We start from the raw sequence: 9,011 nt of genomic DNA, 5'->3' as shown, positions 1-9,011 counted from the left end.
ATTCTCCAATGGTTTGAGAAAAATCTATGTATCTATCTATCATCTATCTATGAGGGAGACTGAAAAAGCAGTTGTAAATGTACACATTCTGACAATTGAGATGGGATCTAGATGGAGACTCTGTTGTATTTCTGTACCTATTTCATATGCCTGAAATTATTGCAAAATTGAAAATATGTCCAGGCATGATGGTTCATATCTGTAATCTTAGCACTCAGGAGGCTTGGACAAGAGTATCATGAGTTGGAGGCCAGCCTGGGCTGCGGCAAGAATCTATCTGAAAAATCCAAAATCAAAAATTGTGTTTTGCAGGGCTGTAATTCAGTTGGTAGAGTACTTGCCTAAAACCCTGGCTTCTATACATAAGTAATTCATAAACCGGGCATGGTGGCACACACTGTAATCCCAGCACCTTGAAGGTGGAGGCAGGAGGATCAGAATTTCAAGATCCTCAGCTATATAGAAAGTTCAAGATCATCTTGGATTATACAAGAGCCTGTCTCAAAAATAAGATGAGGATTCACAAAAAGAACTTTAAAATTCTGGAATGGACTTTGGATGCTGTGAGACTTAGTGTTGAGATGTTCTGAGAGTGGTCCTGACTAGGATATTTCTCTCTGCATTTCTGCAGCCTGGTTTCTAAAAACCAAAGTGACCTCAGATTCCTGCAATTTAAAATACAATTCCTTCCCCAGTGGTATAACTACCAACTGAAAAATAGATGCTTCTGAAACAGTGGCAATGAACACTTTAAGAAGAAGCCTGCTTGCTGTGGGATGGTCTGTATGTCAAATGCTCTGATTGGTCAATAAATAAAACACTGATTGGCCAGTGGCCTGGCAGGAAGTATAGGCGGGACTAACAGAGAGGAGAACTGAGAGAACAGGAAGGTGAGAGAGACACTGCCAGCTGCCACCAAGACAAGCAGCATGTGAAGATGCCGGTAAGCCACAAGCCATGTGGCAAGGTATAGATTTATAGAAATGGATTAGTTTAAGATATAAGAACAGTTAGCAAGAAGCCTGCCACGGCCATACAGTTTGTAAGCAATATAAGTCTCTATGTTTACTTGGTTGGGTCTGAGCGGCTGTGGGACTGGCAGGTGAGAGAGATTTGTCCTGACTGTGGGCCAGGCAGGAAAACTCTAGCTACACCTGCTTTTGGGTTAAATATACAAAGGTAACATGTCAAGAATGATATTATTTTCCTTGTAAGCACATGTTTTGTGGGCTGGGTTTATAGTTATAAATGCAAAATATTAAAATATTCCAAAAAATATAGAATTTATCCCCATGAGGATTCATGAAAGTGATTTTATATCCAAGGAAAGAGTGTGAGCATGGGAAATCATCTCAGAAATAAACTCTATGTAGAATCACAGAATTTAAGAGTGAGAACGGGAGGCAGGGAGCAGGGGACATTTGGCCTCAGTCCTTGTTGTCCTGAGAACTTAATGCTTTCTGTGGTTAACACCCGTATTTTATTCAAGATTCCAACTAGCACCAATACATTTAAAAACTTGGATAGAGGTGAGTTAAATATGAAAAGCCCTACATGACTTAGGAGGGACATGAAGTACTTTCATTTAGGGACTAGGAAATATCCTGAACTTGAACAGTGGGGTCAAAAACAGTTCCAGTCCTGGGTCTGTGATATATGCAGGTACTAATTGACTGGTCCTGTCTATCCATCACTAAGATGTGGACATTAGCATATATAACACCTATGGTGTCCTGTGGCCATCTGAGCTTCTAAAGTACTATCCAGGCACTGTCTTAGTGGATTAACCTTCACTGACAGAGAACATCATTCCAGAGGGATCATTCTGGAAATGAGTGAGCTGTATTTCTTGTTGTTTCAAAACTCAAAGTCCTTCCAGCTAGAACTCAGAGATCTGGATTGGGGCATAGCGTTGCTTCAATGAAAATCTTCTTTATTATTTAGGTTTAATGTTGGAATTAACTAACTAAAAGCAATTCATTTACCTACAATTTACTCTGTTAGACACCTACTTATAAAATATCTATATTAAGGCTCAGGGGTATAACTCAGTTGGTAGAGTTCTAGCACACACAAGCCCTGGGTTTGATCCTCAGTAGCACATACACAGAGGGTGGTGGTGCATCCTAGTACTTGGGAGGTGGAGGCAGGAGGATCAGAATTTCAAGGTCTCCCTCAGCAACATACCAAGTTCTAAGCCAGCTTGGATATGTGAAGACCAGGATCAAAATGCATACCTACAAATAGATTGATGATAAATAGATAGATGGTAGATGATAGATAGATAGATAGATAGATAGATAGATAGATAGATAGATAGATAGGATATGTGATAGATAATGACAGATGATAGATGATGACAGATGAAAAATTATAAATGATAGATGTAGATAGATAGATAGAGATTCTACATTAAAGAATATTTTCATGAATATAAAATATCAGTGGAGAATTTCATGTCTCCATTTCTTCTCCCCTTCTTCCCAAGAAGAACTTAAATCTGGAAAGATTCCCCCCAAATGTCAGGCTTTTTCACTTTACTTCTATCTTTTTTCATCCATACCATGACTTACTTGACATATTTCTTCAAATTAACTCACTTTTTCGAACTATAAACACCTATAAAGCTTCAGGTACAATGTGGGGCGCAGAGCCCACAGCACAATCCGCCTTTTGGGCTAATAGTGACAATGAGTATTTATAATTGTTAGGTGCTTATCTACAGACACTTATGCATATACACTCATTTAATCCTTACAATAAACCTTTAATTTTGCAGGTGAGAAACATAGAGACTTAAAATGATTTAATAATTTTATGCAATTATAATGCAATGAGTGATTAGCTAGAATTCAAGTTCTTCTAACTTTTCCATCCCTGGTGATCCTTGCTATACCAAACACATTATAGATTCCAGTGTCTGTTTGTCTTCCTATCCTGCAAGTATTTCTTACCCACTGGGTTCTATATCCATAGTGCTGGGGAAGTGGAGAATATACTAATTTACAATAAAAATATTCAGGGTGTACTGTGTGTTCATCATATATTAAGCCACAATGTATACTTTATACTCTTATGCTAAGTAGTGTGCTTCATATATTTAACCATATAATATCTGTTTGATATTTTTGGGAGTGTTAAGAATGAATCTAGAGCTTCGCACATCAAGTTAAGTGCTCCACCACTGAATCAACAACCCTGTGTGTGATTTTTTTTTTAAAGATGTAAAATTCTGACATCTTGGTTTGATTTTTGCCTCAATCACTAATGAGCAGAACTACTCTTTAACTCTTATAAATTGATCTTATTTCCTTGTGAATTCAGGCAAACACAAAATCCCCCTATTTTATTTAAAGAAATCAGATACGTCTGATTAGACTAAGAGATTGTGATTCTCATTTATTTATTTTTGGTGTTAATCGCCTCAGCTTGCAAGTGCATCTTAGTGGAAGAGGAGTTAAAAATACAGTCAGAGGGATTTTCTTTTCTCCTTTCTTCCTGTGGCTCGTGACCTTTGCTTTTTTCAACTTCCTCAATTTAGATTCAGTAAATTGTCATAGAGTGCCACAGCACCTGCTTTGGTACTTGAGAAATTGACTTTTCCTGCAAATTACCCTGATCAGTGACCTTGTCTTGACTACCAAAGGGTCTGGAGCATGAGGGAGGCTGTATGTGTGGCCAAGCCCCAGCCCACAGTTGGTACTCTAGCACTTTGAAGTTCACAGTTATCTGTTTCACATGCAGACATCCTACAACAAATACATTATAACCATCAACCAGAAAACTCAACCAACATTTGCTCTTGCAAGGAATGGACTGGGGCATAATTTAAGGCCTTCCAATATAAGCTTTCCTAAATACCAACATTTAGTAGACAAGAATTTAGGTTGTCTCTGTTCAATCTCAGTGTGAACAACTACACAAAAGTAATGATATTGGGGGTGGGTACTACCAGCACTTCATTGTCTGTGTCCTCTAAAGATGCTTCTTTGTGAAGAATATTGCAGATCTGGGCCTGCTGTCCCAAGGGCACTGGGAAAGATCAAAGGCCACTTCTGGAAGCTCAAGAGGTAAAATTATATTTTTTATCCTTTTAGCTTTGATTACTGGCAGCTTACCACATTTTTTTAAGAAATTAATTGCTCTGTCCAGCCAACAGGTGTTAGCCCTCAAGTGCAGGCCAAGGACCGGCTGCTGGGCAGGCAGCTTAAGGGCTCCATAACTCACTACAACCTTGAGCTCCCTCATATGGGCCCAGGAGAAAGTTCTGAAAGTACTGAAGCCAGATGACATGGGAACCTGTGTCCCTGTCAAATATCAAAGAAAAACAGTTAGACTGTAAAAATGTAAACTTATAAAGCATGCACTTAATTTTGACAAGCTTTTAGTATCAAGTTACAGGCTTTAGCAATAAGGCGGCTTAAGCTAAAACTGGCTGTAGGAAGCAGGCTGAAAGCTCATTTAGAGTCAAACAGGGACACACGGCTTATGTTTTTTTCCACATCTTTTCACTTTAATTCAAAGGAAGAGTTTGATGCACAGTTTAGCGAGGCAAAATTACTATTTTAACTTGTTCTTAGAACTCCCAAGAACCAAAAACAACGTTTTGTTTTGTTTTTTTTTTTCTCTCATTTTTAAGTTTCATAGGGGTTTGATGGTAACGGACCAAAACACTTGTTTCAAATACTGTTTCAAACACTGTCATGCTATAAATGAAAACACAAGTTCTTTTTCTTTTCTTAAGCAACTAAAAGAGCAGGGCTTAATAAAATATTTGACCTCATACTGAGTCAGCTCTGAATGTCTCTAAGAAGTCCTGTTTCCTCGGCACATCTGTACTGTGTACTTGGGCCCGGAGATCACAAAAGCTATAACACAAAGAATGCCCACCTGTCATTTTATGACGAGTAAGTGGGCAATGAAGAATGACTGAAGCTCAGTCTCTCTGGGTGTGTGGATATAGGGAGGTGCGGTTTAATGGATGAACACTGAGTACCAATTTAGGTTTAGGATGGGTTGTTTGCCTTACAGTCACCTTTATTCACTCCACCAACTCACTCTTATTTTAACATCTATTTATTTGAGGGTGGAGAATATGAACATGCCATGTAGTAGTAAGAGGACAACTTGAGGAAGTTGGTTCTTATCTTCCATCATGTGGGTTCTGGGGACTAAACACAGGTTGTCAGATTTGACAGCAATCACCCTTATCTTTCCAGCCTATCCACCAACACTTTTTACCTATCACAGGTGAACAAGTGTGTCCACAGGAAACATGTAATACTGTAACCTTTCTACCAAGTACATACCTCAGACTCACATCTCCCTGGTCATGGGGAAGGATAGAGACCCTTTGTACAAAAGTGACAACCTGAACTAAGAAAGATTGACAGAACATACACTGATCAGTTAATGACCCCAAGATGGCTTGGCATAAACTTGCTTAAAAAAAAAAAAAAAAAAAAAACACTTCTTGGGTAGCTTTGGGAAGATCATACCTCAGATCAAAAGAATGCTAACTGCCTGAAGTCCCCATTTCTCAGCTCCAGGTTGGCTATTCAACCTGGGAAATGACCAACCATTTTCCAGGCTTATCCCAAGGCCAACACAGCCAAGGCAAGCTTGGTGGATAGCTATGCAAAATATTTAACACCCCAAAGATTTCTAGGCTAGAGGATAAACATTGCTCAGTGGATGCTCAAGAAGGGGCACATGAAGAGCCTTTCTGAGCTCCTGTGTCAATCAGAGGTCCGAATTGCCACATATGAGGAGCGGTTCAAGCTAAGACATTATATAATTCCTTTTGATTGTGTGACCACAGGCAACTTGAATGACATCTTCCCAGAAACCAAACTAGACAGGAAGAGGTAAGTATCCCTATTAGCCTCAAGAGCTAATCGAGAGCTTGTAAATAGGGAATCCAGAAGAATGTGCTGATCCTTACATTACAAGCTCTGGGTATTAAAACAAATAACTGCATAATTAAAAATATTCTGATTGCAGGGTCGGTTCTATTTCCTCTGTTACACCATCACTGTCCCAAAATGTTGGCTGGGTTGGCAAGCTGCTGAAATTTCAGTATGCTCTCTCACATGGAAAGAAAGCAAAACTTAGCATGTGAATTGTACCCCCCCCCCCACAACATATGGTGGAGCCCACAGACAGTGGAAAGGGAAGTGATTTGTGACTGCTCACCCGACGTGTGTTCTATTGTGTTGCCAAAAATGATAGACTTAAATAAATTGTTCTTTTTGGAATTTATACTCGTGCCTTATTCTCATTTTTAAAGAAAAAAATGAAGAAAGAAAAGCCTCATGTCTACATGGAAATTCCCATTTATTTATGTGGTTCGCAGCCTGCCCCTGCCTCCCCTGACTTCCTTACCCCAGCAGAGCCCAGAGCATTTTGGATATGAAAACTGCATGTTCTGGGAGAAAGGAAAGGGGGCGAGGTAAAGGGGGAGGAAACGTAATTAGTGTGGAATCCTCAGCGCCAGATTCTCCTCAGAAAATTTTATGGCTTTTCTGAGGCAGCCAAGGAGTGGCTGGATTTACTTAGAGAAACTATTAAGCCTGGTGCAAATTAATTTTTTGTTGGTCTACATTTTCTGTTTTAATTTTGTCAATTGCAGTGCCTATTGTTGAGAAAAAATTAGTACCTTAATGCTGTCTAAACATAAATCTCATCTTCAATCTGTTAACATTCAGCTGTGGTAAAAATAATTAGATGAAGTGTTTTTTAAGTATTATTTACAAATACATTTGCAAAAATGAATGATTTAAACAGGCATTTTAGTCAATGGATTTAAAGTCATTCGAATGAAATTAATCAAGAGAATCTTGCCGTTCTTAATTTTATGGTTTGTAGCTGAGGAGGGGAGAGCAGCCTGCTACATCCCTGATACAGAGCAGTACTGGAGGAGCCCACTGGGATGCCCTGCTGAGAAGAAAGACACAAATTAGGACTGGACAAGATTTAGAATGCCTGTGGACCCCAGACACAGGCTGGAAATGATCCAGGGGTCAGAGTGGACCAGACACAGAGTCACATATATAACCCTGCTTATAGATAAAGAGGTGCGGGGGCAGAGACATGTATGATACAAGGTTGTAAAACTCGGCATTTGGCAAGCAACATCTGAGGTAAGTGTTCAGCCTGGCAGTGGGCAGTCGTGCTTCTACCAAATGGAACGAGGAAGTGGTTGAGACACATCAAAGCAAACTAGGATTTACAATGGGGTTGAAAGCCAACAGGCATAAGAAAAGGCAAGCACAGAGCACTGTCCAGGCTGGCTTAACCTCCTATAGAGACCAAGAAATGCCTCTCCCTTGGGGGACCTGAGCTCCTAGGGCCCCCACATGAGCTGGTACTTTGAGCACAAGTGACCATTCTTCACCCCAATGTCTACTGCTTGGCCCAAGTATCTTCCAATCATCCCACACACTTCTTATCCTGTTTTCTAGCTCCATATAAACTCTACTGATCCTGTTTGCTCAAAGCCAGACCTACAGGATAAACCGTAGCCTGCAGATCCCAGCATGTGCTCACTGTTCAAATGGTCCCTGAAGCTTTCCCTAGGCTCCAAGCAGAACTTTCCATGCCTTTGGAAGTTCTTTACACAACTTTGTAGCAACCTTTACCATCTGCATCCCTGACGCCACCCAGTCAGCAATGCACAGCTCGTTCTCACTAGAAGACAACCTGAACCAAGTGTTCTTGTGCATTAGTTCTTTTCATCCCTGACAGCTGCCATTACATCTTTCAGAGGAAAAACAAAAAGGGAGCCCCAGAGAGTAAGGTTAAGGAACTCACTCACTCCTCACAGTGATGATGTTATCCAGGAGTCAAACCATGCTGGAGCCTCAAGTTCCGAATCTGACAGTGTTCCTAGGTAAGGGATAGGAATTACAGATGGACACACTAATTATTTGTTTATTGTAGCACGAATCTTAAAAGGTCTTATTAATAAAATCAAACCCAGAGCCAGGTATTGGGGTGAATGCTGGAAGATCAGAGAAGCAAAACAAGCCACAGCCACCTCACCTTGCCAATTCCTCAGCTGATTCTGTTTCCTCAGACTGGAAGCCTCTGAGTCCTCATTCAAATGGATCTCAGCTGAACTGCTGCTCAAAGCCTAAAAGCTTAACTTAACCAAGCTCTAGTTCCTGGTCCTCATGCCTTATATACCTTTCTGCTTTCTGCCATCACTTCCTGGGATTAAAGGCATGTGTCTCCAATGCCTGGCTGTTTCCAGTGTGGCTTTGAACTTACAGAGATCCGGATGGATCTCTGCCTCCAGAATACTAGGATTAAAGGCATGTGTGCCACCATTTTCTGGTCTCTATGTCTGTCTAGTGGCTGTTCTGTTCTCTGACCCCAGATCAGTTTATTAAGGTGCACAATATATTGGGGAACACAATATCACCACAGTTTATAAACCATGGGGATTTCATGGCTGTGGAAGGTGGGAAACCTGAGATCAAGGCACAAGATTCGGTATCTGGTAAAGACCAGAGAACATAAAACACTAATTATATAATCCTATTTGCAAGGCAAGAAGCTTCATGACACAATCATGGACCAAATGTCCCACCTGATACTATCACCTTGATGAGTAAACTTCAACAAGTGAGTTTTAGGGGGACCTAATCTCACTCTGTTGACCAGGCTGGCCTCGAACTCACAGAGATCTGCCTGCCTCTGCCTCCTGAGTGCTGGGATTAAAGGTGTGTGCCACCGCTGCCCAGTTGTTTTCTCATTGTAGTAAGATGAATGGTGTTTCTCTAAGATTCTTATGTACCCAGAACCTAGAATGTATCTTATTTAGAAAAAGGGTCTTTGGCTGGGGTTGTTGCTTAATGGTAGAGCACTTGTCTTTAATGTATAAGGCCATGGATTAAATCCCTGTCATTGCAGGAAAAAGGAGTCTAAAAATAGGGTTTTTCAGATAAAATGACAAGGTCACACTAGATTAGGCTATGCCTAAATCCAATTATTTTTTCCTCATAAGA

The 9,011-nt window shown here is 40.4% G+C and overlaps 1 long non-coding RNA gene across 1 annotated transcript in view; it reads right to left on the bottom strand.

The window, feature by feature from the left end:
* Positions 1 to 7,083: 7,083 nt before the first annotated feature.
* LOC128095179 (uncharacterized) overlaps positions 7,084 to 9,011 on the bottom strand; it is a 33,384-nt gene continuing 31,456 nt past the window's right edge. The window contains exon 3 of the long non-coding RNA XR_008213177.1: positions 7,084 to 7,887. This is a non-coding gene — a long non-coding RNA (uncharacterized LOC128095179). The remainder of the gene's footprint in view (positions 7,888 to 9,011) is intronic.

This window comes from Peromyscus californicus, unplaced genomic scaffold, assembly GCF_007827085.1.
Source record: "Peromyscus californicus insignis strain IS unplaced genomic scaffold, ASM782708v3 Scaffold_4__1_contigs__length_199733344, whole genome shotgun sequence".
Taxonomy (NCBI): domain Eukaryota; kingdom Metazoa; phylum Chordata; class Mammalia; order Rodentia; family Cricetidae; genus Peromyscus; species Peromyscus californicus.
This window is presented reverse-complemented; position numbering and strand designations above follow the sequence as displayed.